The sequence below is a fragment of the Oncorhynchus nerka genome, linkage group LG12, assembly GCF_034236695.1.
Source record: "Oncorhynchus nerka isolate Pitt River linkage group LG12, Oner_Uvic_2.0, whole genome shotgun sequence".
NCBI lineage: Eukaryota > Metazoa > Chordata > Actinopteri > Salmoniformes > Salmonidae > Oncorhynchus > Oncorhynchus nerka.
Genome location: NC_088407.1, coordinates 40,845,196 through 40,873,033, shown reverse-complemented (window position 1 = coordinate 40,873,033; position 27,838 = coordinate 40,845,196). Strand labels below are relative to the sequence as shown.

The following is a 27,838-nucleotide window of genomic DNA, read 5'->3' as shown; positions in this document are numbered from 1 at the left end:
ACATTGCTAAATCATTGATTAAATAATGAATGGCATCACTTTTAAAAAATAAGTAGAGGCCACAAAACGGTATTTCTCAAAACTAAGGAGTCAAATCTCGTTCTGTTCTTCTCTAATCATCTCCTCAACCAATTTTATCAATATGCCTCATATTTCTGAACAGCTTATCCTCAAATGTCTACTAGCTTTACTCCAAGAGGACGACATTGAAGTGTTCAAAACTTGCACAGTGGGTTAACAAGCATGGTTTAACAGTCTAGGCAGTTGTGACAGTCCTTATAATCACCAACTGTTCAAATCGGTGACTGTTTTTTTGTTCCTTTCTCAGGAGGAAACACCTCAAGACGGGGACGTACATGCTGTTCCATTCCATCCAGGAAGAATCTACATGGTCCTTGAAGAGAAGGTGGTGGAGGATTTTATGCTGGCCTGATGTTATGTGTTTATATGGACTACTGTACTCGCTCCAAAAGGAATTTCTAAAATTCATAAAGAACATGTTTGACTTCATACAGAAAGTGCTTCTGAATTAAGATGGTGACCGATTGAAAGCACAGCTCCTTTAACAACTATAAAATACTTGGTACATATATACCCTTGTGAAAGGTGGGTCAGAACTACAGTTGAAGTCGGAAGTTTACATACACTTAGGTTGGAGTCATTAAAACTTGTTTTTCAACCACTCCACAAATGTCTTGTTAACAAACTATAGTTTTGGCAAGTCAGTTAGGACATCTGCTTTGTGAATGACAAGTATTTTTCCAGCAATTGTTTACAGAAAGATTATTTCACTTATAATTCACTGTATCACAATTCCAGTGGGTCAGAAGTTTACATAAACTATGTTGACTGTGCCTTTAAACAGATTGGAAAATTCCAGAAAATGTCAATGCTGTAGAAGCTCCTGATAGGCTAATTGACATTGTTTGGGTAAATTGGAGGTGTACCTGTGGATGTATTTCAAGACCTACCTTCAAACTCAATGCCTCTTTGCTTGACATGGGAAAATCAAGCCAAGACCTCCACAATTGTAGACCTCCACAAGTCTGGTTCCTCCTTGGGAGAAATTTCCAAACGCCTGAAGGTACCACGTTCATCTGTACAAACAATAGTATGCAAGTATAAACATCATGAAACCACGCAGCCGTCATACCGCTCAGGAAGGAGACGTGTTCTGTGAACGTACTTAGGTGCGAAAAGTGCAAATCAATCCCAGAACAACAGCAAAGGACCTTGTGAAGATGCTGGAGGAAACAGGTACAAAAGTATCTAGAAATACAGTCAAATCAGGCCTATATCCACATAACCTGAAAGGCCACTCAGCAAGGAGGAAGCCACTGCTCCAAAACCGCCATAAAAAAGCCAGACTACGGTTTGCAACTGCACATGGGTACAAAGATCGTACTTTTTGGAGAAATGTCCTCTGGTCTGATGAAACAAAAATAGAACTGTTTGGCCATTGTTATGTTTGTAGGAAAAAGAGGGAGGCTTGCAAGCCAAAGAACACCATCCCAATAGTGAAGCACGGGGGTGGCAGCATCATGTTGTGGGGGTGCTTTGCTGCAGGAGGGACTGGTGCACTTCACAAAATAGATGTCATCATGAGGACATAAAATTACGTGGGTATATTGAAGCAACATCTCAAGACATCAGTCAGGAAGTTAAAGCTTGGTCGCAAATGGGTCTTGTAAATGGACAATGACCCCAAGCATACTTCCAAAGTTGTGGAAAAATGGCTTAAGGACAACAAAGTCAAGGTATTGGAGTGGCCATCACAAAGCCTTGACCTCAATCCTATAGAACATTTGTGGGCACATCTGAAAAAGCGTGTGCGAGCAAGGAGGCCTACAAACCTGACTCAGTTACAACAGCTCTGTCAGGAGGAATGGGCCACAATTCACCCAACTTATTGCGGGAAGCTTGTGGAAGGCTACCCGAAACGTTTGATGCAAGTTAAACAATTTAAAGGGAATGCTACCAAATACTAATTGAGTGTATGTAAACTTCTGACCCACTGAGAATGTGATGACAGAAAAGCTGAACTAAATCATTCTCTCTACGATTATGGTGACATTTCACATTCTTAAAATAGAGTGGTGACCCTAACTGACCTAAGACTGGGAATTTTACTACGATTAAAATGTCAGGAATTGTGAAAAACTGAGTTTAAATGTAGTTGGCTAAGGTGTATGTAAACTTCCGACTTCAACTGTACTTTGAAAGACAATTGGGTCTTTGTAACTTGGTAATGTCGATTTTCCTCTCCAGGGAGGAACAGCTTTTGCTGGGACATTTCATTAATGCATGTGCTGCATAATATTTGTTTTAATAATATATATTTTTGTCACTCAACTGAATTCAAGTTCTTGGTGTTAAATCCAAAACATATTTAAGTTCTGAAGTCCATAATGACGGACTGCAATTTCACTGAACACAGGTACTACACACAAGCAGTTGAATACTGCAACGACAACGGTCGTTGTCAAACTGGTATTGGCCACTTTACCAACATTTTTTTTTATACGAGATTACAGAGTGGGTGATTTTTTTAGGTCAGAAATATAATAGTTCAGTCTGCAAGTCACACCAGTTTGGTGTTTTTACATGTTCATTTAGGAGGTCTAAAATGGGCTGTCTACTAGGACAAAGTTGTTTATTTTTCTTCAATTTAAGGAAAATGTTCCATTGTTGATGAGAAAGTCCCAATGGCATTGCAGTACATAATTGTGTTGATTTACTTCCTTCATCTACTTAAGACAGAAATATGCTAAATTTGTACCCCAAATAACAAAGTAACACAATACAATAAATAAGTGTTCAATAAACTTAATCATTTTGATTTTCGAATTGCTCTTATCAGGTTGTCTACTTAAAAAACAAAAGTATTTCTTCATGTTATTTACACAAACATTATTTCAGTTAGATATTTTTTTAAATAGGTAAGTTCTACATGCTTATTGAAACTACGATACTTTAAAATGTTCATTTATGCAGACTTAAATGCTATGTAATTAACCAGTTAACCTGACTTTATTCTTTGTATTTGGGTAAACAAATTACCAAGCTTATTGCACGATTGAAAAATATATTTTTTACTTATTTTCATGTGACACCAAAATATTGAATTACAAAATGTAACTATTTAAAGTTCAATGAACTTAATATTAATGTCTCATCACTAATATTTGTTGCATTTAATTAACAATGAGTTTCAAGTTTAATGTACCTTTGACTTAAAAATGTTCAAGTGGATATAACTTAAATCACAGTGACTATCTGTTTGAGAAATGACTACAAAATCACTTCAAGTAACTGTACTTGCAACAGGTTTCAAAAAAAGTTGAGTAATGACAGCCATTGGGGTTTACAGTGTATGCAAAGGCCACAGCTCAAACATGTTGACACCTTTAAAGGCCCCGCATTGGCTATACAGCATTTATGTTGAAATAAATTCATTAGGCCCTAATCTATGGATTTCACATGACTGGGCAGGGGAGCAGCCATGGATTGGCCTGGTAGGACATAGGCCCACCCATTCTGGAGCGAGGCCCAGCCAATCAGAATGAGTTTTGCCCCCTCAAAAAGCTTGAGACATCTGTGGCATTGTGTTGCATGACAAAATTGCACATTTTAGAGTGGCCTTTTATTGTCCCCAGCACAAGGTGAACCTGTGTAATGATCATGCTGTTTAATCAGCTTCTTGATATGCCACACTGTCAGGTCGATGGATTATCTTGACAAAGGATCAAATTTGAGCACAACATTTGAGAGAAATAAGCTTTTTGTGCATATGGAACATTTCTGGGATCTTTTATTTCAGCTTATGAAACATGGGCCCAGCACTTTACATGTTGCATTTAGATTTTTGTTCAGTGTATAAACACAACTGGGGACATGGTAGCTAGCGAGCAGTGGCTCATTAACTGTAAACAACTTTATCTAGCTAACTAAGTAACTAAGTAATCTAGCTTGGCTAACTGTGGAGCAAAACAAATCCCTTAGTTTAAGTTGATTAGATACTGCATCACTTTTTTCTAGCAAATGTGAAGCTGGCTAGTGTCTTCATTAATGTTTACATTTCTATTTTATTTTGGGGGTCAAGTCACGTGGTTAGGAAAAATTGTCTCTGCTACGGATTCACATATAACATTGACATTGAGCTTGGACATTCCCCCCCCCGAACAGGCAGAACAGACGCCATCAATATCACAGAGCTTCAATGATCTACACTTGCAATCCCCCAAGTAGCTCTGAAAGGAATGCAATTTTCTCCTATTCTGCACAGGCAGCCTACCATTGTGTAGAGTGCTTTGGTGCAATGTGTTTGAAATGTGCTGTAAGAAATGAATGGATTTAATGTTTAGAATGAGTATTGGGAGGCCATTACGGAACATAAGAAAACTTTACGAGCCGGGAATAGATACATTTTTACTCATACTGCATAATATGTTTTCCACTGTGGGGGGGGGGGGGGGAGCACAGAAAGCACACAGCAATCAGTTATACTAATTTAAATGCACGGGCCCAAAATAGCTAACGAGCTAAAGGTTAAGGCTATTCCATCGGATCGCACAACAAAGGGGAAAAAGAAAGCATTCTTCTTCCTGTGTACCAGCTGACTAATGTACCCTGGCCTACATTTCTATTATCTGTTTTTAGCGAATTACTCTCTTTTACCCCCCACATGACTCTGCTAATATGGCCGTCCTGTTATGTCAGTCTTTTCTGTGGCGTGCATCACCAAAATATGCCCCCATAGGATGACAAGGACATGAGTTTCCATCATGCAACTTAATTAAAGCCATTTCCATGTTCGGGGGGTAGCATATGCTCAGGGTTTAACATATGGAAAGGTGTGTTGTGTGGGATTTGAATAGGAGAACACAACATCGGAGAAAGGAGAAGCACACAATTGGTTTGTGTGTTCATGGAGCCTGGAATCCAAACTGAATAACTTGGATTGAAGGCTAGCGGATTGAGCGATCTGAAATATTTTATTTTTATGTGACACTCTATCAGTGCTTGAAAAGGGCCAGGCAGTCTGTGTGTGGTTATGTGCTGCTCAAATCATACAAGCAGACAGAATACGACTGCCCGTTAACTTTTGTTTCAGTCATCATGGTATGACTCTAGCACTCTAGCTCTGACTACAACCTGTCTGGATACAGGAGAAGTTAGAAATTTGAGGCCAAGAGATCCATGCAATGTGTTATTCATGAAGCTAGATCAGTATATATCACTGACACTTCTCCACAGACAAAACTGAGGTAGTAGCTAGATGAAAGTACAAGGACAATAACAGGGACAAACATAGCCACTCTTTTGGATAACTCCACACAGTCAGTGGCAACTGAGTTTGCTAATTGTTATCACTTTGTGCTAGACCCAAGGTGGCAGAAGTGGGACATTACTAGTGCTCTCTCGAAAAAAAACTAATACAGAAACCATTAACTAATAACAAACTTGTATAAGCAACAACCATAAAGGGGATGGGAAAATAGGCCTGCATATTTTCACTCCAGGTACAGTGAACGACACAAATCCCAGCTTTGATTACATGCTGCTTAACCTGGAGGTTAAAGCTAGCGAGTGTTTTAGCTGGACTTGGTCACAATGGGTCCACACACACACACAAACGCACACATAAGAACCACAGTCCCATTTGTACCCGTAATCCCATTTTTACAGTGAGCTCTTCTCTCTCCGCTCTCCCTCCTCAATCACTCTAATCATCCGTGGGGCCGGGAGGATAATAGTCCTGATTGGACGAAGCGGCCCACTGCCCTCCCTGATAATCACTTAGATACACATGACAGGATAACTGCAAGGGGACTACGCCACATCCACAGGTTGCTCCCGGCTGCTCCTCAGTCTCCTGCCACATGGGCCGACTCTGGCTTGGCATGGCCTGCTAACCTGGCCCGTACTCCCTGTATCTACCCCCACCCATCACCCTCTAAACTAACACATTATAACAGCCTTCTGGGAGGGAGAGAAGAGTAGCAGATCCATGTTATATCCCATTTCCCTTAATGCTTTAATCCCCCCCCCACACCCAATTCGGGGAATTGTTTTGGGGAAAGCTCTTGACCGTTTACATGACGCCACATGGAGCTGCTGACGACTGAGTAGCTGGCCCGCACGCTTGGTTAGCTCCCCGGGTTCCGGCACCATCGCTCGCTGGACAAGTCAAAGATGATAAGGGGACCTAGCTGGACCTGGTGGGCAGTGATTGGAAGAGGCAGTCTCTGAGTCTCATGACGTGTAATTGTAGAAGATGGGGAATGAGTATACTGCTGGATGGGATGACACAGTCTGGGAGGAGGCACCACAGGGGTACTGCCTGATGGAATTCCCCTCGTGCTTTATTCATAAAGTGGCAATTGAATAAGCGCAGCAAAAAAAAATTTTTAACGAAGTTGCTAATTACTAAGGGGTTATTGTGCAATTGAATGGAAGCTTGGCAACTGTTGTTTCAAAGGCCTGCATCATCGTCACTGCGAGTCAGTTTTAATAAGCGAATCTGTTGTTAAATGTGAAATAGGCCTAATTTCCCAAGCAATTCCTAACCCAGAGAAGTTTTGTTTGAAATTCTATATGCATCCGAGATCCCTGTAAGGAGGCAGGCAATGTGGTTCCATTCGTCTCGTGGCTTGAGAAATGAGGAATGGAGAGACTGTGCCAAATGAATGTAACATCCCGTCAAGCATAATGATGACAAAGAACAACCTCCAGGGCTTACTGTATGACACCATTTTCTCTCTCTTTTCTACATGCAAATAGTAGGTGAAGGAACCGGCACTAAGCTCCAGTGCACTCTTCAACCGCAATCACCCATTCTAAACCAATTCGTCCACTTTTTACCCTGATTTGGAGAACTGTTCCCTTCCTTCCATAATCCACACCACAACTCATGTCTCCTAAACTACAGAATGTTCAGATTCAGCTGGTGTAGCGCCGCGCGTGTGCACCCATTTACATGTGGCTGTATGACCTAGCTCCAGGGGTGACAAGACACCAGATGTTCTTTATGTAACAGTCTGGAGTTTTTGGAGACCTTACTGTAGAAACACATTGTGGTTTGATGTGATGATAAAACTTGTACCGGTCAAACTATGTTATCAACATACAGTACTGTAGTGTAGGCTACATTATACTTTCTCCCAAGTGGTAGGAGCTTTCTATCCATCTCCACTTTGTTGGGAAACACATTTTTTTATAAGTTGTGCAACCTAACGTTCAGCTGCCTTAGAAGAAGAACAAATTGAGCCCTATTTACAAGGGCAAGTTGGGGGCAGAACATGGTGACGGAATGAATTATATTGCCCTGTTAGAGATAGGGGGCAGTATTTCCCCTTTGGATGAATTGCGTGCCCATAGTGAACTGCATCAAAATCTGTCCTAAATTGCTAATATATGCATATTATAATTAATATTGGATAGAAAACACTCTGAAGTTTCTAAAACCGTTTGAATGATGTCTGTGAGTATAACAGAACTCACAGGGCAGGCAATCTTGCAAACTAGTTTTGAAATCCTGAAAGTTAGGAAACTTTGACGTCATCGCCCCCTCCCTTCCCAACAAGTTATGGATCTGGAAACACTTCCTATGTCTTCCACTAGATGTCCTCATTCAATAGAAAGTGTAATGGAACATTTGCTGTGAACTTTGACCTAATGGGAAGGAAAGTACTAAAGTGTCGCAAAAGATTCAGGTGCTTGAAGGCACGTATGCGCTGGAGTGCTTCGTCTGTTCCAATCAGCCCCAGATGAACATGGATGGCCCGGTTGGAATGCTATTCGATCTGTATGATTATAACATCCTGAAGATTGATTCTGCACTTAGTTTGACCAGTTTCGTCGATCTGTAATATGTCATTTGGAAGTTTTGATGCAAAATTATCCTGGACCAGAAGTCATTTTTGGGGCATTTGAGCTGAAAGTGGTAGCAAATGCTGCTACATGGACACTAGAATTGAACATTATGAAACGTCTCAGATTATTGCAATGTTAGGCTTTTTCCGTAACGTTAATAAAAAATGTGACACAGCGGTTGCATTAAGAACCAGTGTATCTTTTTAATTATATGTAGAACATGTATCTTTAGTCAAAGTTTATGATGAGTATTTCTGTTATCAGGCGTAGCTTTCTATAATTCCTCCGGACATTTTGGAGAATTTTCTGAACATGGCGTCAATGTAAACCGAGATTTATGGATATAAAATGCATATTATCGAACAAAACATAAATGTACTGTGTAACATGTCATATGACTGTCATCTGATGAAGATTTTCAAGAGGTTAGTGAATTTATTTTTTTAAATCCTGCTTTTGTCATTTTATCTTTTGTTGTACAAAATGGCTACGTTTTTTCTTTGTTTTGGTGGTGGTCTAACATAAATATATGTTGCAGGAGCTTTCTATCCATCTCCACTTTGTTAGGAAACACATGTTTTTATAAGTTGTGCAACCTAACGTTCAGCTGCCTTAGAAGAAGAGCAAATTGAGCCCTATTTACAAGGGCAAGTCGGGGGCAGAACATGGTGAAGGAATTAATTATATTGCTTGGTGGTGCGAAGCAAGTATTACCTGGAATGCACCAACAATAATAAATTCAAAGTGTAAGCACTGCAAAGAGATTCTGTGGCAGTAGAATGTGTTCACTTTTCACACCGATGATTCCGTGGTGTATCCAACAGATTTCCGTTACTTCCATTTTTTCGGGGGGGGGCTACAATACATTAGCCTTCTCTGAACCTGGTCTTCAAATGATATGCATCAGTTCTATATCTGCACCATTGAGAGCATCTTGACTAGCTGCATCACCACTTGGTATGGCAACTGCTAGGCATCCGACCGCAAGGTGCTACAGAGGGTAGTGTGTACGGCTCAGTACATCACTGGGGCCGAGCTCCCGGTCATCCAGGACGTGTATATGTCCGAGGAAGGCCCTAAAAATTGTCAGACTCCAGCCACCCAAGTCCCAGTCTGTTCTCTCTGCTACCGCACGGCAAGTGGTCCCGGAGCGCCAAGCCTATGATGAAAAGGCTCCTAAACAGCTTCTACCCCAAAGCCATAAGACTGCTGAAGACATAATCAAGGGGCTACCAGGACTTTCTGCTTTTCACCCCTACCTACATTTATATAGTATGTCAATCAATCACATAACCAAACATTTACATATTACCTCAATCACCGCAACTACCTCGCACCCCAGTATACTGATTCACTACCTGTACTCCTTGTATACAGCACCAGTCAAAAGTTGACACACCTACTCAAGCGTTTTTCTTAATTTTTACAAGACATCAAAACTATAAAATAACACATACAGATCATGTAGTAACCAAAAAAACTGTTAATCAAAATATATTTTATATTTGAGTTTCTTCAAAGTAGCCATCCTTTGACTTGATGACAGCTTTGCACACTCTGGGCATTCTCTCAACCATCTTAATGAGGTAGTCACCTGGAATGCTTTTCAATTAACAGGTGTGCCTTGTTAAAGGTTCATTTGTGGAATTTCTTTCCTTAATGCGTTTGAGCCAATTAGTTGTGTTGTGACAAGGTAGGGGTGGTATACAGAACATAGCCCTATTTGGTAAAATACCAAGTCCATATTATGGTAAGAACAGCTCAAATAAGCAAAGAGAAACGACAGTTCATCATTACTTTAAGATGTGAAGGTCAGCCAACGAGGAAAATTTCAAGAACTTTGAAAGGGCAGTCCCAAAAACCATCAAGCGCTATGATGAACTGGCTCTCATGACGACTGCCACAGGAAAGGAAGACCCAGAGTTAACTCTAATGAACTTATCCTCTGTAACAGAGTTAACTGCACCTCATATTGCAGCCCAAAAAAATGCTTCCCAGAGTTAAAGCAACAGACTAGAGGGCGACGGATTAATCGGAATGGCCGATTAATTAGGGCCGATTTCAAGTTTTCATAACAATCGGAAATCTGTATTTTTGGTATTTTTGGACACCTTTATTTAACGAGGCAAGTCAGTTAAGAACACATTCTTATTTTCAATGGTGGCCTAGAAACGGTGGGTTAACTGCTTTGTTCAGGGGCAGAACGACAGATGTTTACCTTGTCAGCTCAGGGATTCAATCTTGCAACCTTACCGTTAACTAGTCCAACGCTCTACCCACCTGCCTTACATTGCACTCCACGAGGAGCCTGCCTGTTACGCGAATGCAGTAAGAAGTCAAGGTAAGTTGCTAACTAGCATTAAAAACGTATCTTATAAAAACAATCCATCAATCATAGTAGTTAACTACACATGGTTGATGATATTACTAGTTTATCTAGCGTGTCCTGCGTTGCATATAATCGATGCGGTGCGCATTCGCGGAAAAAGGACTGTCTTTGATCCAACGTGTACCTAACCATAAACATCAATGCCTTTCTTAAAATCAATACACAGAAGTATATGTATTTAAACCTGCATATTTAGCTAAAAGAAATCCAGGTTAGCAGGCAATATTAACCAGGTGAAATTGTGTCACTTCTCTTGCGTTCATTGCACGCAGAGTCAGGGTATATGCAACAGTTTGGGCCGCCTGGCTCGTTGCAAACTAATTTGCCAGAATTGTACATAATTATGACATAACATTGAAGGTTGTGCAATGTAACAGTAATATTTAGACTTATGGATGCCACCCGTTAGATAAAATACGTAACGGTTCTGTATTTCACTGAAAGAATAAACATTTTGTTTTCGAAATGATAGTTTCCGGATTCGACCATATTAATGACCAAAGGCTCATATTTCTGTGTGTTATTATGTTATAATTAAGTCTATGATTTGATATTTGATAGAGCAGTTTGACTGAGCAATGGTATGCAGTAGCAGGTTCGTAAACATTCATTCAAACAGCACTTTCGTGCATTTTGCTAGCAGCTCTTCGCAATGATTCAAGCATTGAACTGTTTTTGACTTCAAGCCTATCTACTACAAAGATTAGGCTGGCGTAACCGATGTGAAATGGCTAGCTAGTTAGTGGGGTGGGTGCTAATAGCATTTCAAACGTCACTCGCTCTGAGACTTGGAGTAGTTGTTACCCTTGCTCTGCAAGTGCAGCGGCTTTTGTGGAGCGATGGGTAACGATGCTTCAAGGGTGGCTGTTGTCGATGAGTTCCTGGTTCGAGCCCAGGTAGGGGCGAGGAGAGGTACGGAAGCTATACTGTTACACTGGCAATACTAAAGTGCCTATAAGAACATCCAATAGTCAAAGGTATATGAAATACAAATGGTATAGAGAGAAATAGTGCTATAATTCCTATAATAACTACAACCTAAAACTTCTTACCTGGGAATATTGAAGACTTGAACCACCAGCTATTATATGTTCTCATGTTCTGAGCAAGGAACTTAAACGTTAGCTTTTTGAAATGGCACATATTGCACTTTTACTTTCTTCTCCAACACTTTGTTTTTGCATTATTTAAACCAAATTGAACATGTTTCATTATTTATTTGAGGCTAATTTGATTTTATTGATGTATTATATTAAGGTAAAATAAGTGTGCATTCAGTATTGTTGTAATTGTCATTATTACAAATGAATAAATAAATACAACTTTTAAAAAATCGTCCGACATCGCAAATTCAACTGTTCAGAGGACACTGAAGGAATCAGGCCTTCATGGTCGAATTTCTTTAAAGAAACCACTACTATAGGACACCAATAAGAAGAAGAGACTTGCATGGGCAAAGAAACACAAGCAATGGACATTAGACCGGTAGAAATCTGTCCTTTGGTCTCAACCACCGTGTCATTGTGAGATGCAGAGTAGGTGAACGGATGATGTCCGCATGTGTGGTTCCAACTGTGAAGCATGGAGGAGGTGTGATGGTGCTTTGCTGGTGACACTGTCAGAGATTTACTTAGAATTCAAGGAACACTTAACCAGCATGGCTACCACAGCATTCTGCAGCGATACGCCATCCCATCTGGTTTGCACTTAGTGGAACTATCATTTGTTTTTCAACAGGACAATGATCCAAAACACACCTCCAGGCTGTGTAAGAGATTTTTGACCAAGCAGGAGAGTGATGGAGTGCTGCATCGGATGACCTGGCCTCCACAATCACGATGGTTTGGGATGAGTTGGACTGCAGAGTGAATGAAAAGCAGCCAACAAGTGCTCAGCATATGTGGGACCAACTTCAATAATGTTGGAAAAGCATTCCTCATTATGCTGGTTGAGAGAATGCCAAGACTGTGCAAAGCTGTGCAAGGCAAAGGATGGCTACTTTGAAGAATCTCAAAATATAAAATGTATTTTTATTTGTTTAACACTTTTTTTGGATACTACATGATTCCATATGTGTTATATCATAGAGTTGAAGTCTTCATTATTATTATAAAAATTTCGAAAATAGTTAAAATAAATATATTGTATACAGTGCATTCGGAAAGTATTCAGACCCCTTGATGTTTCCCACATTTTGTTATGTTACAGCCAGGATTGTTTTCCTCATCAATATACACAACACCCCATAATGACAAAGTGAAAACAGTTTCGAAATGTTTGCAAATTAATAAAAAAACAAAAACAGAAATATCTTATTTACATAAGTTTACAGTACTTGGCAAGTACTGCTATGAGCTCAGCTGCATCCTGTTTCCATTGATGATCCTAGTGATGTTTCTACAACTTGGAGTCCACCTGAACTGCTTTGCTCTTGGCCAGGTCGCAATTGTAAATGAGAACTTGTTCTCAACTTGCCTACCTGGTTAAATAAAGGTTAAATAAATTTAATTAATTAAATTAAATTGATTGGAAATTATTTGGAAAGGCACACACCTGTCTATAAAAGGTCCAACAGTTGACAGTGTATGTTAGAACAAAAAACAAAGCCATGAGGTCGAAGAAATCGTCTGTAGAGCTCCAAGACAGGATTGTGTCGAGGCACAAATCTGGGCAAGGGTACCAAAACATTTCTGCAGCATTGAAGGTCCCCACACAGTGTCCTCCATCATTCTTAAATGGAAGAAATTTGGAACCACCAAACTGAGAAATCGGGGGAGAAGGGCCTTGGTTAGGGAGTTGACTAAGAACCCGACGGTCACTCTGAAAGAGCTCCAGAGAGAACCTTCCAGAAGGACAACCATCTCTACAGCACTCTACCAATCAGGTCTTTATGGTCAAGTGGCCAGACAGAAGGCACATCAGCCTACTTGGAGTTTGCCAAAAGTAACCTAAAGACTCTCAGACTATGAGAAACAAGATTTTCTGGTCTGATGAAACCAAGATTGAACTCTTTGGCCTGAATGCCAAGCGTCACGTCTTGAGGAAACCTGGCATGGTGAAGCATGATGGTGGCAGCATCATGCTGTGGGGATGTTTTTCAGCGGGAAGGACTGGGAGACAAGTCAGGATTGAGGGAGAGATGAACAGAGCAAAGTACAGAGAGATCCTTGATGAAAACCTGCTCCAGAGCACTCAGGACCACAGATTAGGGAGCACACAGCCAAGACAACGCAGGAGTGACTTTGGGACAAGTCGATCGAACATCTCTGGAGAGACCTGAAAATAGCTATGCACCGACGCTCCCAATCCAACCAGACAGAGCTTGAGAAGATCTGCAGAGACAAATGGGAGAAACACACCAAATACAGGTGTGCGAAGCTTGTACTATCATACCTAAAAAGGCTCTAGGCTGTAATCACTGCCAAAGGTGCTTCAACAAAGTACAGCGTAAAGGGTCTGAATACTTATGTAAATGTTATATTTCAGGTTTCTAAAAACCTGTTTTTGCTTTGTTATTATGGGGTATTTTGTGTATCAATTTTAGAATAAGGCTGTAAAATAACAAAATGTGGAAAAAGTCAAGGGGTCTGAATACTTTCCGAATGCACTGTATAGCCTCATTATTGTTATTTTATTCTGTTACTATTGTATTTTTATCTATTTATTATTTTTTTACTTTAACTGCATTGTTAGGAAAAGGCTTGTAAATAAGCATTTCAGGTTTAAGGCTACACTTGTCGTATTCGGTGTGACAAATACAATTTGATTTGATAGTAACAGAACACAGACATTAGCCATCTAATTGCTGGCATAAAAATGTCATTGGGTGCATGAAATATAGCATTTTCATACAGTGTGTAGACTACATCTTGTTTGGTCATACATTACAGAGTACTGAATGTGGGGGTTTTGTGATAGTGATGTGAAATGAATGCATGGGTGGCCTGTGACAGAGCAATTTGAGAGTTCCTTCATGCTCTTTTGCTGCCGCAGCACCCACTCTCTGTAAGTCTTTGTACCGCAGGCAATACCAAACAACCAATAGAGCAATATCTGCCATTCCGTCGACGTTGCCGTGCCGCTCTGCTCGTGGTTCCTACATCGTTGCAGTGCACATAAAGTCATCATAGCCCATGCAATCACTAAGCAGGGACCCTGCGTGGTTATTTTCCCATCATCCACTAGGTTAAGTGAACCAGGGAAAGGCTGACGCAGCCAAGTTCTATAGCCTTGGTACAATTTGCTCACAAGAGATAGCTTTCAAATCCATTTGTGCTCATCTTAGCATGTGGAACGTATACGAGCGACTGGCAAGTAAGCTATATATTGTAACCCAGAGCAATGAGCTGGTCAGATGCGAAAGTTGAAGTGGGTGTATAGGCCAAAGGACCCCCCCCAGCTCCGCCAAAACCATTGACAACTGGGATTGTTAAATAAACGTTAACTATTTGGTTGTAATATCATTACCTTGAAGAGCATAGTTAGAACTATACATTTTCAATTATTCCATGCAAAACAATTGAGCACATTTAGCAAGTAACTGCATGTTTTTCATGATCAGTAAACATCAATTGATCATGTAATTTCAGATACTTAAGGGTAGCCTCACTATCTCTCAATATTGGACACCATGAATTGGACATTTGTGTGATATAAAATAAAAGTGAACTATACCTGACAAGTATGTTTAGGTTAATTTCCCATCCTTTGTGGGCTCTGCTTGTCAAGCAGAAGAAGGGTACATTTGCCGATGTACTGTTAGCTGATGATGTTTACCGGTATAACTTTGTACAGTTGGCTAAACATATTGGTATGTAGAGCTAATGTCCTTTTTTCTCCAACCAACGTAGGCCTAACTTGCGAAGTTAGCTAACATTATCCCCTTTTCAACATTGTTTTTAAGAGAGATGAATCAGGATTGCTGCTGACAGACATGATAAACCACATTGATTAATGGACCACATCAAATTGCCTAGCTAGCAAATAACAGATCACGTCAATATGGCTAGTTAACAAGCTAACTTTCAGCGGATAAACTAGATGGCTATATCCAAATATTGTTTGATTTGCTTTCCATCTATAGTGATGACAGTGGTCCAACTGACAACTTTAGCAGGACGAGAACTTGCCGATGTTAATCTCTTTCCAAAAGCCTAATCTCTGATGAACCAAGCTAAATGACACCTTGTTTAGCTAGCTAGCTACATACCAAATGAATAGGCTACCCTAACGTATCTGAAAATACATGATAGATGTTATCTGATCATGAAAAGCTTTCAATTACTTGCTTTTTAACTCTGATGATAGAGCTAAATGTGGAAGAATTGGAAATGTGTAGTTCTGACTACGCTCTTCAAGAGGCAATGATATTAAAACCTAATAGCCTAGTTATAAAATGTATTTAACAATCTCTTGAAAACGGCACATAGTTGTCAATGGTTTTAGCGGAGCTGGGAGGTCTCATTGCCCCCCAGCAGTGAAATTGAACGCTATGCACCGTATTGTGATGTTTTATTGATAACAACCTATTCAGTGAGGTGAAACGGTCAGAACGTTGCAGATAGAAACCCTCCTGAATGACCCCAGATGATCCCAGTAGTATAGTGTAGATGTGTATAAGAATACTACAAATATAGCAGTAAGAATATTACAAAGCAAGGGTTTCTCTATGATAATGCAGTGGACCATCAACTGAGCTCAATACAAGTATTTTCACATTTTTAAAATGAAAACCTTTGGTGACTAATGTTCAAACGTTGACAGCTCAGCAATTTCCACTGAACTTGTAAGACTTAATGAAACGTTTACATACTTCATTCTATAGCTAGAGGACACCTGATATCTTCAGGAGTGATAAGTATAACTTTTTTTGTCTTTATCTGTGGTCTAGTATAGTCTTTTTGTAAGCTAGGTCCATCTACTTTAAGTGCTGACTGTCTTCCCAGTAGCCTACTTGGTGTGTGAACTTCTGACTGCTCATCATTTGCCGATAGTTGTTGACTCATCAACCAGGATCAAGAGCAGGGCAATTTGGGACTTGTTTTGGTAATCAGTGGCTGTATTGGAGGGGTAGTGGTTTCACCTCTCCTAGGTTTCACCTCTCCTCACCAATTAGTGTAAGTTCTACAGTTTCCCCTGGTTTCTAAGCGGCACCTGTAGTCGGTCGTGTCAGTGGCCATTTTGTCGCAAAACTAAGACTGTCGCCAAAACAAAGACAGTTCTGCCTAGTTATTCTGCGTAGTTGTTCAAGAAGGAAAGGGGTCCACACCACTATCTCACTTGAGGATCTTACCTAGTTATTTACAGAATATCTAATTTTGCTCTTTTGTAGCTTTGTCAACTATGTGTTGTCTCTACCTGTTCACACCTCTCCCTGTAGGCTCTATAGACACTCATCACTCCTTGGCTGCAACCCTTCTAATTTAGTCTACCCCGCAAGCACAACCCATGTGGAATTCCGGGTCTCTGGCAGCGTTTGGAACTGCCGATCTGCTGACAAGAACGCAGAGTTCATCTCAGCCTATGCTGCACTTCAGTCCCTTGACTTTTTGGCTGTGGCGAAGACATGGATCACCCCAAAGAACACTACCACTCTAGCTGCTCTTTCTTCATCGGACTATGTTTCCTCTCATAGTCCGAGAGCATCTGGTCGTCACAGTGGTGGCACAGGTCTACTCATTTCTCCTAAGTGGAGATTATATTTTCTCCCTCTGTCACGCCCTGACCTTAGAGAGCCTTTTTATTTCTCTATTTGGTAAGGTCAGGGTGTGATTTGGGTGGGCATTCTATGTTTTCTATTTCTTTGTTTTGGTCGAGTGTGGTTCCCAATCAGAGGCAGCTGTCTATCGTTGTCTCTGATTGGGGATCATATATAAGTTGTCATTTTCTGTTTGGGTGCGCTTTCGTTTTCACTTTGGTTATTTTGTTTGAGTGTTTTTTGAAAATAAATATCATGAACACTTTCCACGCTGCGTCTTGGTCCGCTCTTCCTACCACCAACGAGAGCAGTTACACCCTCTCTCACACTGTCCCTCTCCTCATTTGAATTCCAAGCTGTCACTGTCACTTTTCCACTCAAGCTTAACATTATTGTCATCTATTGCCCACCAGGTGCCCTTGGAGAGATTCTCAATGAGCTTGACACCTTGATAAGCTAATTTCCTGATAATGGCTCACTGCTCTTCGTACTTGGCGACTTCAACCTCCCGACATCTGCCTTCGATTAATTTCTTTCCAACTCTCTCTTTCCCCTCCTTGCCTCTTTTGACCTCACCCTTTCCCAATCCCCTCCAACTCACAAAGCAGGGAATGCACTTGACCTCATCTTTACTAGAGGCTGCTTGCCTACTAATCTCACTGCAACCTACCTCCAGGTCTCTGATCACTACTTTGCTTCCTTTTCTGTCTCCCTTTCCTCCAGCCCTAACAACTCAGCCCCTATCCAGATGGTCATGTGCCGTCGCAATCTTCGCTCTCTCTCTTCTATCCTATCATCTCTCCTTTCTACTAAATCCATCTCCCTTCTGATTCTGCCTCTTCGACCCTACTCTCCGCCCTTTCCGCATCCTATGGCATGCACTGTCCCCTTTCCTCCCAGCCGGGACGGCCCTGGCCTCCTGCTCCGTGGCGGAGTGAGTCATTGCGAGCTTACAGAAGCGGTCTGCGGGCAGCTGAGCGAAAATGGAGGAAAACTAAACTTCCGAATGACCTATCATCCTTTCACTCCCTCCTCTCTACCGTCTCTTCCTCTGTATCCGCTGCTAAAGCCACTTTCTACCACTCTAAATTTCAAGCTTTAACTCTAACCCTAGAAAACTATTTTCCACCATCTCCTACCTCCGGGGGAAGGCCTAAGTGTGCTGAGAGGAGATGGCACTGTGACAGCGCCTGACAGCGGAACTTCTTCTTCTATACACTAAATCACTCGGCTCCCTCCATAATCCTGCACTCCCTCACTCCTCCCTCTCTGCGGACGACTTAGTCAACCACTTTGGAAAAAAAAGGTTGACGACATCAGCTACTCATTCACTCAGCCTATTGAGTTCACTGGTCTCACTCACACAGAACTACCCTACGCCTTGACCTCTTTCTCCCCTCTCTCTACAGATGACATCCAGTGCCTAGTGAGGTCTGGCCGCTCCCCACAACCTGCCCGGTTAACCCCATCCCCTCTAGACCATCTCTGGAGACCTTCTCCCATTCCTCACTTCCCTCATCAACTAATCCCTGACCACTGGCTGCATCCCCTTTGAATTCAGAATGTCCAGAGTTGCTCCCCTCCTCAAGAAACCAACACAACTCATTTGACGTTAAAAACTATTGACCTGTGTACCTTTTCTTTTCTTTCTAAAAGACTTGGTATGCTGTCTCTGATCAACGTTCTTGTTATTGCGCTCAGAATGATCTTCTTCACCCTCTTGTATTCAAGATCCTTAATGGCCTGGCTCCCCCTCCACTCAATATTTTTGTTAAACAGAAAACCCAGACATATGGCAGCAGATCCATAAGGTCTGCCATGAGAGGTGACTGTATAGTTCCCCTAAGGAAAAGCACCTTTAGTAAATCTGCATTCTCTGTGAGAGCTTCCCATGTCTGGAATACACTGCCATCAGACACACATAACTGCACCACATGTCACACTTTCACAAAATGCTTGAAGACATGGCTAAAGGTCAATCAGATTTGTGAACATGGTCCCTAGCTGTGTGTTGCCGCTCTCCATGTTGTCTGTTGTCTGTAGCTTGTGAGGTGTGGAAACACTTTGTTGCTTTTATGAATTTTGTCTTGCTGCTTTTTGTTCTATGTTGCTCTGTCTGTATGCTATGTCTTGCTTGTCCTATGTTGCTATGTCTTGCTTGTTCTATGTTGCTATTGTCTATATTGTAATTGTTTTTAATAACCTGCCCAGGGACTGCGGTTGAAAATTAGCCGGCTGGCTAAAACCGGCACTTTTACTGAAACGTTGATTAATGTGCACTGTCCCTGTAAAAATAAAAAATAAACTCAAACTCAACTCAACCAATCAGGCTTCAAGACGGGTCACTCAACTGAGACAGTGACACAGAGAAGAACAAATCCGGGGGAAGGCCTAAGTGTGCTGAGAGGAGATGGCACTGTGACAGCGCCTGACAGCGGAACTTCTCTGTGAGCCTGTCGGATGAGTCACTCTCCATTCTGTGTGATAGCGTTAATCACTAAACACCTCCAACTATTCCATGTCCTGTTTTTCCCCTCTCCGCCTGCTCAGGGTTGGGCGTCTCAGGCTCTGCACACTCCTCGATTGCATGGCAGGCCACTGCTATCAGGTGACGTTGAGAGGATCTGTGTCTGCACCACGTACTCTCACTACTGGTGTCCCCCAGGGCTCGGTTCTAGGCCCTCTCCTCTTCTCTCTATACACTAAATCACTCGGCTCCATCATATCCTCACATGGTCTCTCCTATCCCTGCTATGGAGATGACACACAACTACTTTTCTCCTTCCCCCTTCTAGAGTAGGGGCCTGAGGGCACACAGTGTGTTGTGAAATCTGTGAATGTATTATAATGTTTTAAAATTGTATAAACTGCCTTAATTTTGCTGGACCCCAGGAAGAGTAGCTGCTTTGGCAGCAGCTAAATGGGGATCCATAATAAATACAAATACACCCAGGTGGCGACACATCTCTGCATGCCTGGCAGATATCTCAACTTGGATGTCTATGCACCATCTCAAGCTCAACAAGTCAGAACTGCTCTTCCTCCCAGGGAAAGCCTGCCCGCTCTAATACCTCTCCATCATGGTTGAAAACTCCAATGTTGCCCTCCCAGAGTGAAACGAATCTTGGCGTGACCCTGCACAACACCTGGTTGTTCTCTGCAAACATCAAAGCAGTGACCTGCTCCTGCAGGTTCATGCACTACAACATCCGTAGAATACGACCCTAACTCACACAGGAAGTGGCGCTGGTCTTAATCCAGGCACTTGTCCTCTCCCGTCTGGACTACTGCAACTCACTGTTAGCTGGGCTCCCTGCTTGTGCCACCAAACCACTGAAACCTGTCCAGAACGCTGCAGCCTGCCTGATTTTCAACCTTCCCAAGCTCTCAAATGTCACCCCGCTCCTCCGCACACTCCACTGGCTTCCAGTCAAAGCTCTCATCCACTACAAAACCATGGTGCTCACCTACGGAACAGCGAGAGGAACTGCCCCTCCCTAACTTCAGACTATGCTCAAACCCTACACCCCAACCCAAGCACTCCGTTCTGCCACCTCAGGTCTCTTGGCCCTCCCACCCCTACAGGAGGGCAGTTCTCGCTCAGCCCAGTCCAAGCTCTTCTCTATCCTGGCACCCCATTGTTGGAACCAGCTTCCCCCTGAAGCTAGGACAGCAGAGTCCCTGCCCATCTTCCGAAAACAACTGAAACCCTACCTCTTCAAACAGTACCTTAAATAAATAAGACTGGGGCGAAGGTTCACCTTCCAACAGGACAATGACCCTAAGCACACAGTCAAGACAATACAGGAGTGGCTTCGGGACAAGTCTCAATGTACTTGAGTGGCCCAGTCATAGCCCAGCCCAAATGTGAAATGTATGTTTTGAACTTATACATTTGCAAAAATGTCTAAAAAACTGTTTTGGCTTTGTCATTATGGGGTATTGTGTGTAGATGGAAAAAAACTTTTTTATTCAATTTTAGAAAAAAGCTGTAACGTAACAAAATGTGGAAAAAGTCAAGGGGTCTGAATACACTATATATATACACAGTTAATTGACTAAATAAAGGAAATACCAACAAAGTGTCTTAATAGAGCGTTGGGCCACCATGAGCAACCAGAACAGCTTCAATGTGCCTTGGCATAGATTCTACAAGTGTCTTGAACTCTATTGGAGGGATGCAACACCATTCTTCCACAAGAAATTCCATCATTTTGTGTTTTGAGGCACTGCTGTGTTTAATTGGGTTGAGATCTGGTGATTAATTGAAATTCACTGAAATCACTTCTTCTAGCCATGGTAGCCAAATAATGTGCAACTGAGCATTTTATACATGACCCTAAGCATGATGGGATGATAATTGCTTCATTAACACAGGAACCACAACTGCGTGGAAGCAACTGCTTTCAATCTTCAAATAATATTTTTGCAGGAATCTCCTTGCGAATGATTTTGCCGAAGATTGTATCACCATTCATATTTGACGCAACAGGGGGCATAAACGCAATTCTGCACAGTCCTTCAAACTGAGAGGCCATTTCCGCTATTCTACAGAGAACCAGGTTGAATCAGGATATAATGAGAGGAAATAACATACATGTATTTGGTGAAATTAGCACAAATATGACTGTGAATTGAAATTCACCTACACAACCAGCACCCGAGAGAAACAACCAAACGACGAGCCAACCTATCAGCCCCCTCTCAAAACACAGCCAAACAACTAACCAACCAACCAACCAATTTGCCAGCCCCCTCAGAGACACAAGGAATTGTTTTTAATACAACACCTGATCATGAGGAAGACAGTAATGAAATTTAGCAAAGCAGCTTACAGTATGGTTTAGAGATGGTTAATCCTTTAATACTGCAGCATGCTGTCCACATGAAAGGTGATGATTAGATTGGGGGTTCGATTCATAAATGCTCTCTGCTACATCCATTGGATAGGAGAAACAAGGAAAGCTCCAGTTGGGAAATTGGGCGTACCACAACATCACAAGTTAATATAATTGCCTAGAGCCTACCTCGAATGCAAATTCTCCTTTACACATTCGTGTCCTTCATTTACTCAAGGGTACAAAACAATAGGAACACATCCTCTTTCCATAACATTGACTAACCAGGTAAATCCGGGTGAAAGCCCTTCTTGATGTCACCTGTTAAATCCACTTCAAATCAGTGTAGATGAAGGGGAGGAGACAATTTAGTCAATTGAGACATGGATTGTGTATGTGTGCCATTTAGAGGGTGAATAGGCAAGACAAAATATTTAAGTGCCTTTGAACGGGGTATGGTAGTTGGTACCAGGCACACCGGTTTGAGTGTGTCAAGATCTGCAACACTGCTGGGTTTTTCATGCTCAACAGTTTCCTGTGTGTATCAAGAATGGTCCACCATCCAAAGGACATACAGCCAACTTGACACAACTGTGGGAAACAATTGAGTGAACATGGGCCAGCATCCCTGTGGAACACTTTTGACACCTTGTAGTCCATGCCACAACGAATTGAGGCTGTTCTTAGGGCAAAGTGGGGTGCAACTCGATATTAGGAAGTTGTTCCTAATATTTTGTACACTCAGTGTATATCTGAGCGTACACAACACTGTGCCCTGCTGAACGCCTCCCTGTCTGAGTTGGCCTCAGATTAATCTTTGACGGCACTAACGCAACATTCCAGTCCTCTGGGGAAAAACAGGACGTGGAACAGTTGGCCCAGTTGGAGGTGTTTAGTGTTTAACGCTAACACACAGAACGGAGAGTGACTCATCTGACAGGCTCACAGAGAAGGCGCTGTCACAGTGCCATCTCCTCTCAGCACACTTAGGCCTTCCCCCGTCAGTTCAGGCCCTGCGTATGAATACATCACAGTGTGTTTATTTGGGGGTGGGAGGAGGGTGTGTGCATGTGTTCTGCTTTTCATCAGATCAAAGGCTACCAATACTCCAACATAAATAAAATAATAAATCATTTATAATCTGATCAGCGGGTATTGTTTACCAAGTTTGTTGATCAGTGTTCTGTAGTTACCTCTGAACACATTCTATTTTAGATGTGTATTCATATTTGACACAACAGGGGGCATAAACGCAATTCTGTACAGTCCTTCAAACTGAGAGGCCATTTCCGCTACTCTACAGAGAACAAGGTTGAATCAGGATATAATGAGAGGAAATAACATACATGTATTTGGTGAAATTAGCACAAATATGACTGTGAATTGAAATTCACCCACACAACCAGCACCCGAGAGAAACAACCAAACGACGAGCCAACCTATCAGCCCCCTCTCAAAACACAGCCAATCAACTAACCAACCAACCAACCAATTTGCCAGCCCCCTCAGAGACACAAGGAATTGTTTTTAATACAACACCTGATCATGAGGAAGACAGTAATGAAATTTAGCAAAGCAGTTTACAATATGGTTTAGAGATGGTTAATCCTTTAATACTGCAGCATGCTGTCCACATGAAAGGTGATGATTAGATTAGGGGTTTGATTCATACATGCGCTCCGCTACATCCATTGGATAGGAGACACGAGGAAAGCTCCAGTTGGGAAATTGGGCGTACCACAACATCACAAGTTAATATAATTGCCTAGAGCCTACCTCGAATGCAAATTCTCCTTTACACATTCTGCTGCGTTTTTGGTCTGCCGATGAGGACATTACTGGCTACGATTAAGAAGAGAAAATTGTAATAGTTTCTATTAACCTAACTCATTAATTATTCACACGTTTGGCTGAAGTTTAAATCAAATTCATGTGGATTCTGTTTTTCCTATATGGGATGACTGAGTGATAGGATTCAATAGCATAAAACTAGATTGGGCTTCAAGTAAGATCTAAAATTTGGAGAATGGGTAATATACTGGTAACTGCCCCCCAAACATAAACACTTGGGTAAATGAGGGATATGAAGTACACAAAAAAATATATAAATGCAACATGTAAAGTGTAGGTCCCATGTTTCATGAACTGAAATAAAAGATCCAAGAAAAAAAAATCCATAAGAAAAAAATGTTGTGCACAAATTTGTTTACATCCCTGTTAGTGAGCATTTCTCCTTTGCCAAGATAATCCATCCACATGTATGGCATATCAAGAAGCTGATTAAACAGCACAATCATTACACAGGTGCACCTTGCACTGGGGACACTAAAAGGCCACTCTAAAATGTGCAGTTTTGTCACACAACAGAATTGGCATGCTGACTGCAGGAATGTCCACCAGAGCTGTTGCCATAGAATTTAATGTTAATTTCTCTACCATGAGCCACCACCAACATCCTTTTACAAAATTAGTCAGTACGTCCAACCTGCCTCGCAACCCCAGAACACGCGTAACCACGCCAGCCCAGGACCTCCACATCTGGCTTCTTTACCAGCAGGATCGTCTGAGTTTGTGCAGAAACCGTCTCAGGGAAGCTCATCTGCTTGCTCGACTTCCTCAACAGGGTCTTGACGTGACTACAGTTTGGTGTCGTAACCAACTTTTAGTATACAAATGCTCACCTTCAATGGCCACTGGCACGCTGGAGAAGTGTGCTCTTCACAGATGAATCGCGGTTTAAACTGTACCGGGCAGATGGCAGACAGCGTGTATGGCATCATGTGGGTGAGCGATTTGCTGATGTCAATGTTGTGAACAGAGTTCCCCATGGTGGCAGTGGGGTTATGGTATGAGCAAGCATAAGAACCTACAGACAACGAAAACAATTGCATTTTATTGATGGCAATTTAAATGCACAGAGATACCGTGACAAGATCCTGAGGCACATTGTCATGTCATTCATCCGCCGCCATCACCTCATGTTTCAGCATGATAATGCACGGCTCCATGTCAGGATCTGTATACAATTCCTGGAAGCTGAAAATGCCGAAGTTCTTTCATGACCTGCATACTCACCAGACATGTCACCCATTGAACATGTTGGGGATGCTCTGAATCGACGTGCATGACAGCGTGTTCCAGTTCCCGCCAATATCCAGCAACTTCGCATAGCCATTGAAGAGGAATGGGGACAACATTCCACAGGCCACAATCAACAGCCTGATCAACTATGCGAAGGAGATGCGTCACGCTGCATAAGGCAAATGGTGGTCACACCAGATACTGACTGGTTTTCTGATCCACGCCCCTTCCTTTTTTTAAGGTATCTGTGACCAACAAATGCATAACTGTATTCCAAGTCATGTGAAATCCATAAATCAGGGCCTAATGAATTTATTTCAATTGACTGATATACTTATATGAACTTTACCTCTGTAAAATGTTTGAAATTGATGCATGTTTCGTTTATATTTTTGTTCAGTGTATATTGAAAGCAGGTGCAGCAACACCGGTGTGGTTCCTGAGTTAATTAAGCAATTACCATGCCATTATGCTTAGGGTTATGTATAAAAGTGCCCAGTTGCCCATTATTTTGGCTGTCATGGCTAGAAGAAGAGATCTCAGTGACCTTTAAAGAGGGTCTCAAAGGAGCATAGGGGGTTTAAAGGGGATGTGTGTGTGCGACAGTCCCCAGATCTCAAACCAATTGAACACTTATGGGAGATTCTGGAGCGGTGCCTGAGACAGCGTTTCCACCACCATCAACAAAACACGAAATTATGGATTTACTCATGGATGGCTAGTGTTGCATCCCTCCAATAGAGTTCCAGACACTTGTAGAATCTATGCCAAGGCGCATTGAAGCTGTTCTGGTGGCTTTTGGTGGCCCAACGCCCTATTAAGATACTATGATGGTGTTCCTTTATTTGTACAGTTACCTGTATATGTCCTTGGTAGGCGTCTGTGCTTCGCTTTTATGTTTTCCCTAATTCATTCTTACTGAACACCTGGCATTCTATCCCGGGGGAAAAAATACAACACAAATTTAATCTGAACAAAAAGCAGCAGCAGATGTTGTGGATGGGCCACTCGGGGCAATAGTGGACAGGGATCAGCATTTCAGTAACTTTATTTGGAAAGCTTGCTGGGCAGAGCCTGTTTGTTTGTATGCATCATAGTGCATATCAGATGCATACAAACAATGATGCATACAAACAAACAGGCTCTGCCCAGCAAGCTTTCCAAATAAAGTTACTGGAATGCTGATCCCTGTCCACTATTGCCCCGAGTGGACTAGTAACCGAAAGGTTTCATGTTCAAATCCCCGAGCTGACAAGGTTCTGCTCCTGAACAGGCAGTTAACCCACTGTTCCTAGGACGTCATTGAAAATAAGAATTTGTTCTTAACTGACTTGCCTAGTCTTCCACAACAATCTCGACAAACAATTTCTGCATGGACCTCGCCTTCTCCAAACATTTGCCACAAAGTTGGAAGTGCAGAATCGTCTAGAATGTAATTGTATGCTGTAGCGTGGCTGTGTGCTCGATTTTATACACCTGTCAGCAACACGTGTGGCTGAAATCCACTCATTTGAATCCACTAATGTCCACATACTTTTTGGCCATGTCGTGTATCTGGATTTTTATTTTACCGAGGTTTCTCCTGTGTATTCAGCTGTATCAGATAGGCTGGTAATGGGAAATGTTTTGTTAGAGGAATATAGTCAAATGTTACCTTCTCAGATGTTGAGGCTTTGATGAGAAATCTTAGATCTCTTGATTCTAGGCATTCATCTGTACAATGAACATGATTTCTGACAAAAATAGCAATAGCAATTCTAGCATCAGCTATGTCTCTACACGATCTTATGATAATGTGTGAAAACAGGCCTAGTGGTCTCTAGCTACACACAGCTATAGCCTTTTTAGCTAGCATTTCAGTAGGGGCATGTTAACAGTTGCTTGCCTTTGATTCTGCCAACACATGCAGAATGTCACTGTTTGTTATCAAAGGTTAGAGGCTCTGCTGTGACCAGAGTTGGGGCTTGTTAAATTGATCCCCCATATGTGAGTGTTTTAGAGATGTCAACCGACATGAACCGTGACTGCCAATTGTAAAATTGCTTTAAAGGGCTAAGATGTAATGTAGTCGAAAATCATACTTGATCATATTCAGACGCCATGTGGCAATACCGGCAACACCGAAAAGGTCCAATGTACCATGGCTATAGCACATTGATGGAAAACATACACAAATTTCCACAGCCCAATACTCCAATTGTAACTCTTCAGGCTATTTGATCTGTGAAGGTCCGCGAGGGAGGCCTGTGCTGGAATGGAGATTTCAGATTCGATCTGCTTGATCCCAGAACGCCTGATGGCAGCCAGACAGCAGACAGAAATGACTTTTACTGCATTATCGGCACAGACGTTTCTTCATTTTCATTCGTCACTGTAATTTCTTTCCCATTCAGTCCTGTGTGCCCTTAAAAGGCTCTCTCTCCAGCCTCATATCTCTCTCTGAAATGCAACTGAACCCTCTTGTGTTTGTGCCCCTGGAGCAGTTCCTCAGTGCTGGCAAATCAAATGATACGCCTTCAAGTTACATAATGTACACAACCTATTTTAAGGCAGCTAAATAACATTTGAAAGGTACCAAGCTTTAAGTGTAGTCTAAAAATTCTGGTTGAGTGACCACGTATTTCCATATATTGTACACCGATTATACAAAACATTAAGAACACCTGCTCTTTCCATGACAGACTGACTGACCAGGTAAATGCAGGTGAAAGCTATGATCCATTATTGAGATCACTTGTTTCTATGTCAAACAGTTGTGTTATATTTCAGTCTTCTGTGTAATATTGAGAGGCAAACAACAATATTTATACATTTCAACTCTATTTCTGACATGGTAGCCAACTTGACACAACTGTGGGAAACATTGGAGTCAACTGCATCCCTGTGGAACGCTTTCGACACCTTGTAGAGTCCACGCTCCAATGAAATGAGGCACTTCTGAGGGCCCAACCATTTTAA

The 27,838-nt window shown here is 41.9% G+C and overlaps 1 protein-coding gene across 1 annotated transcript in view; it reads right to left on the bottom strand.

Annotated features, from left to right (window-relative positions):
• Positions 1–27,838, bottom strand: part of LOC115138232 (MAM domain-containing glycosylphosphatidylinositol anchor protein 2-like) — a 223,038-nt gene that overhangs the window by 168,870 nt on the left and 26,330 nt on the right. The gene's annotated exons all lie outside the window — the stretch shown is intronic.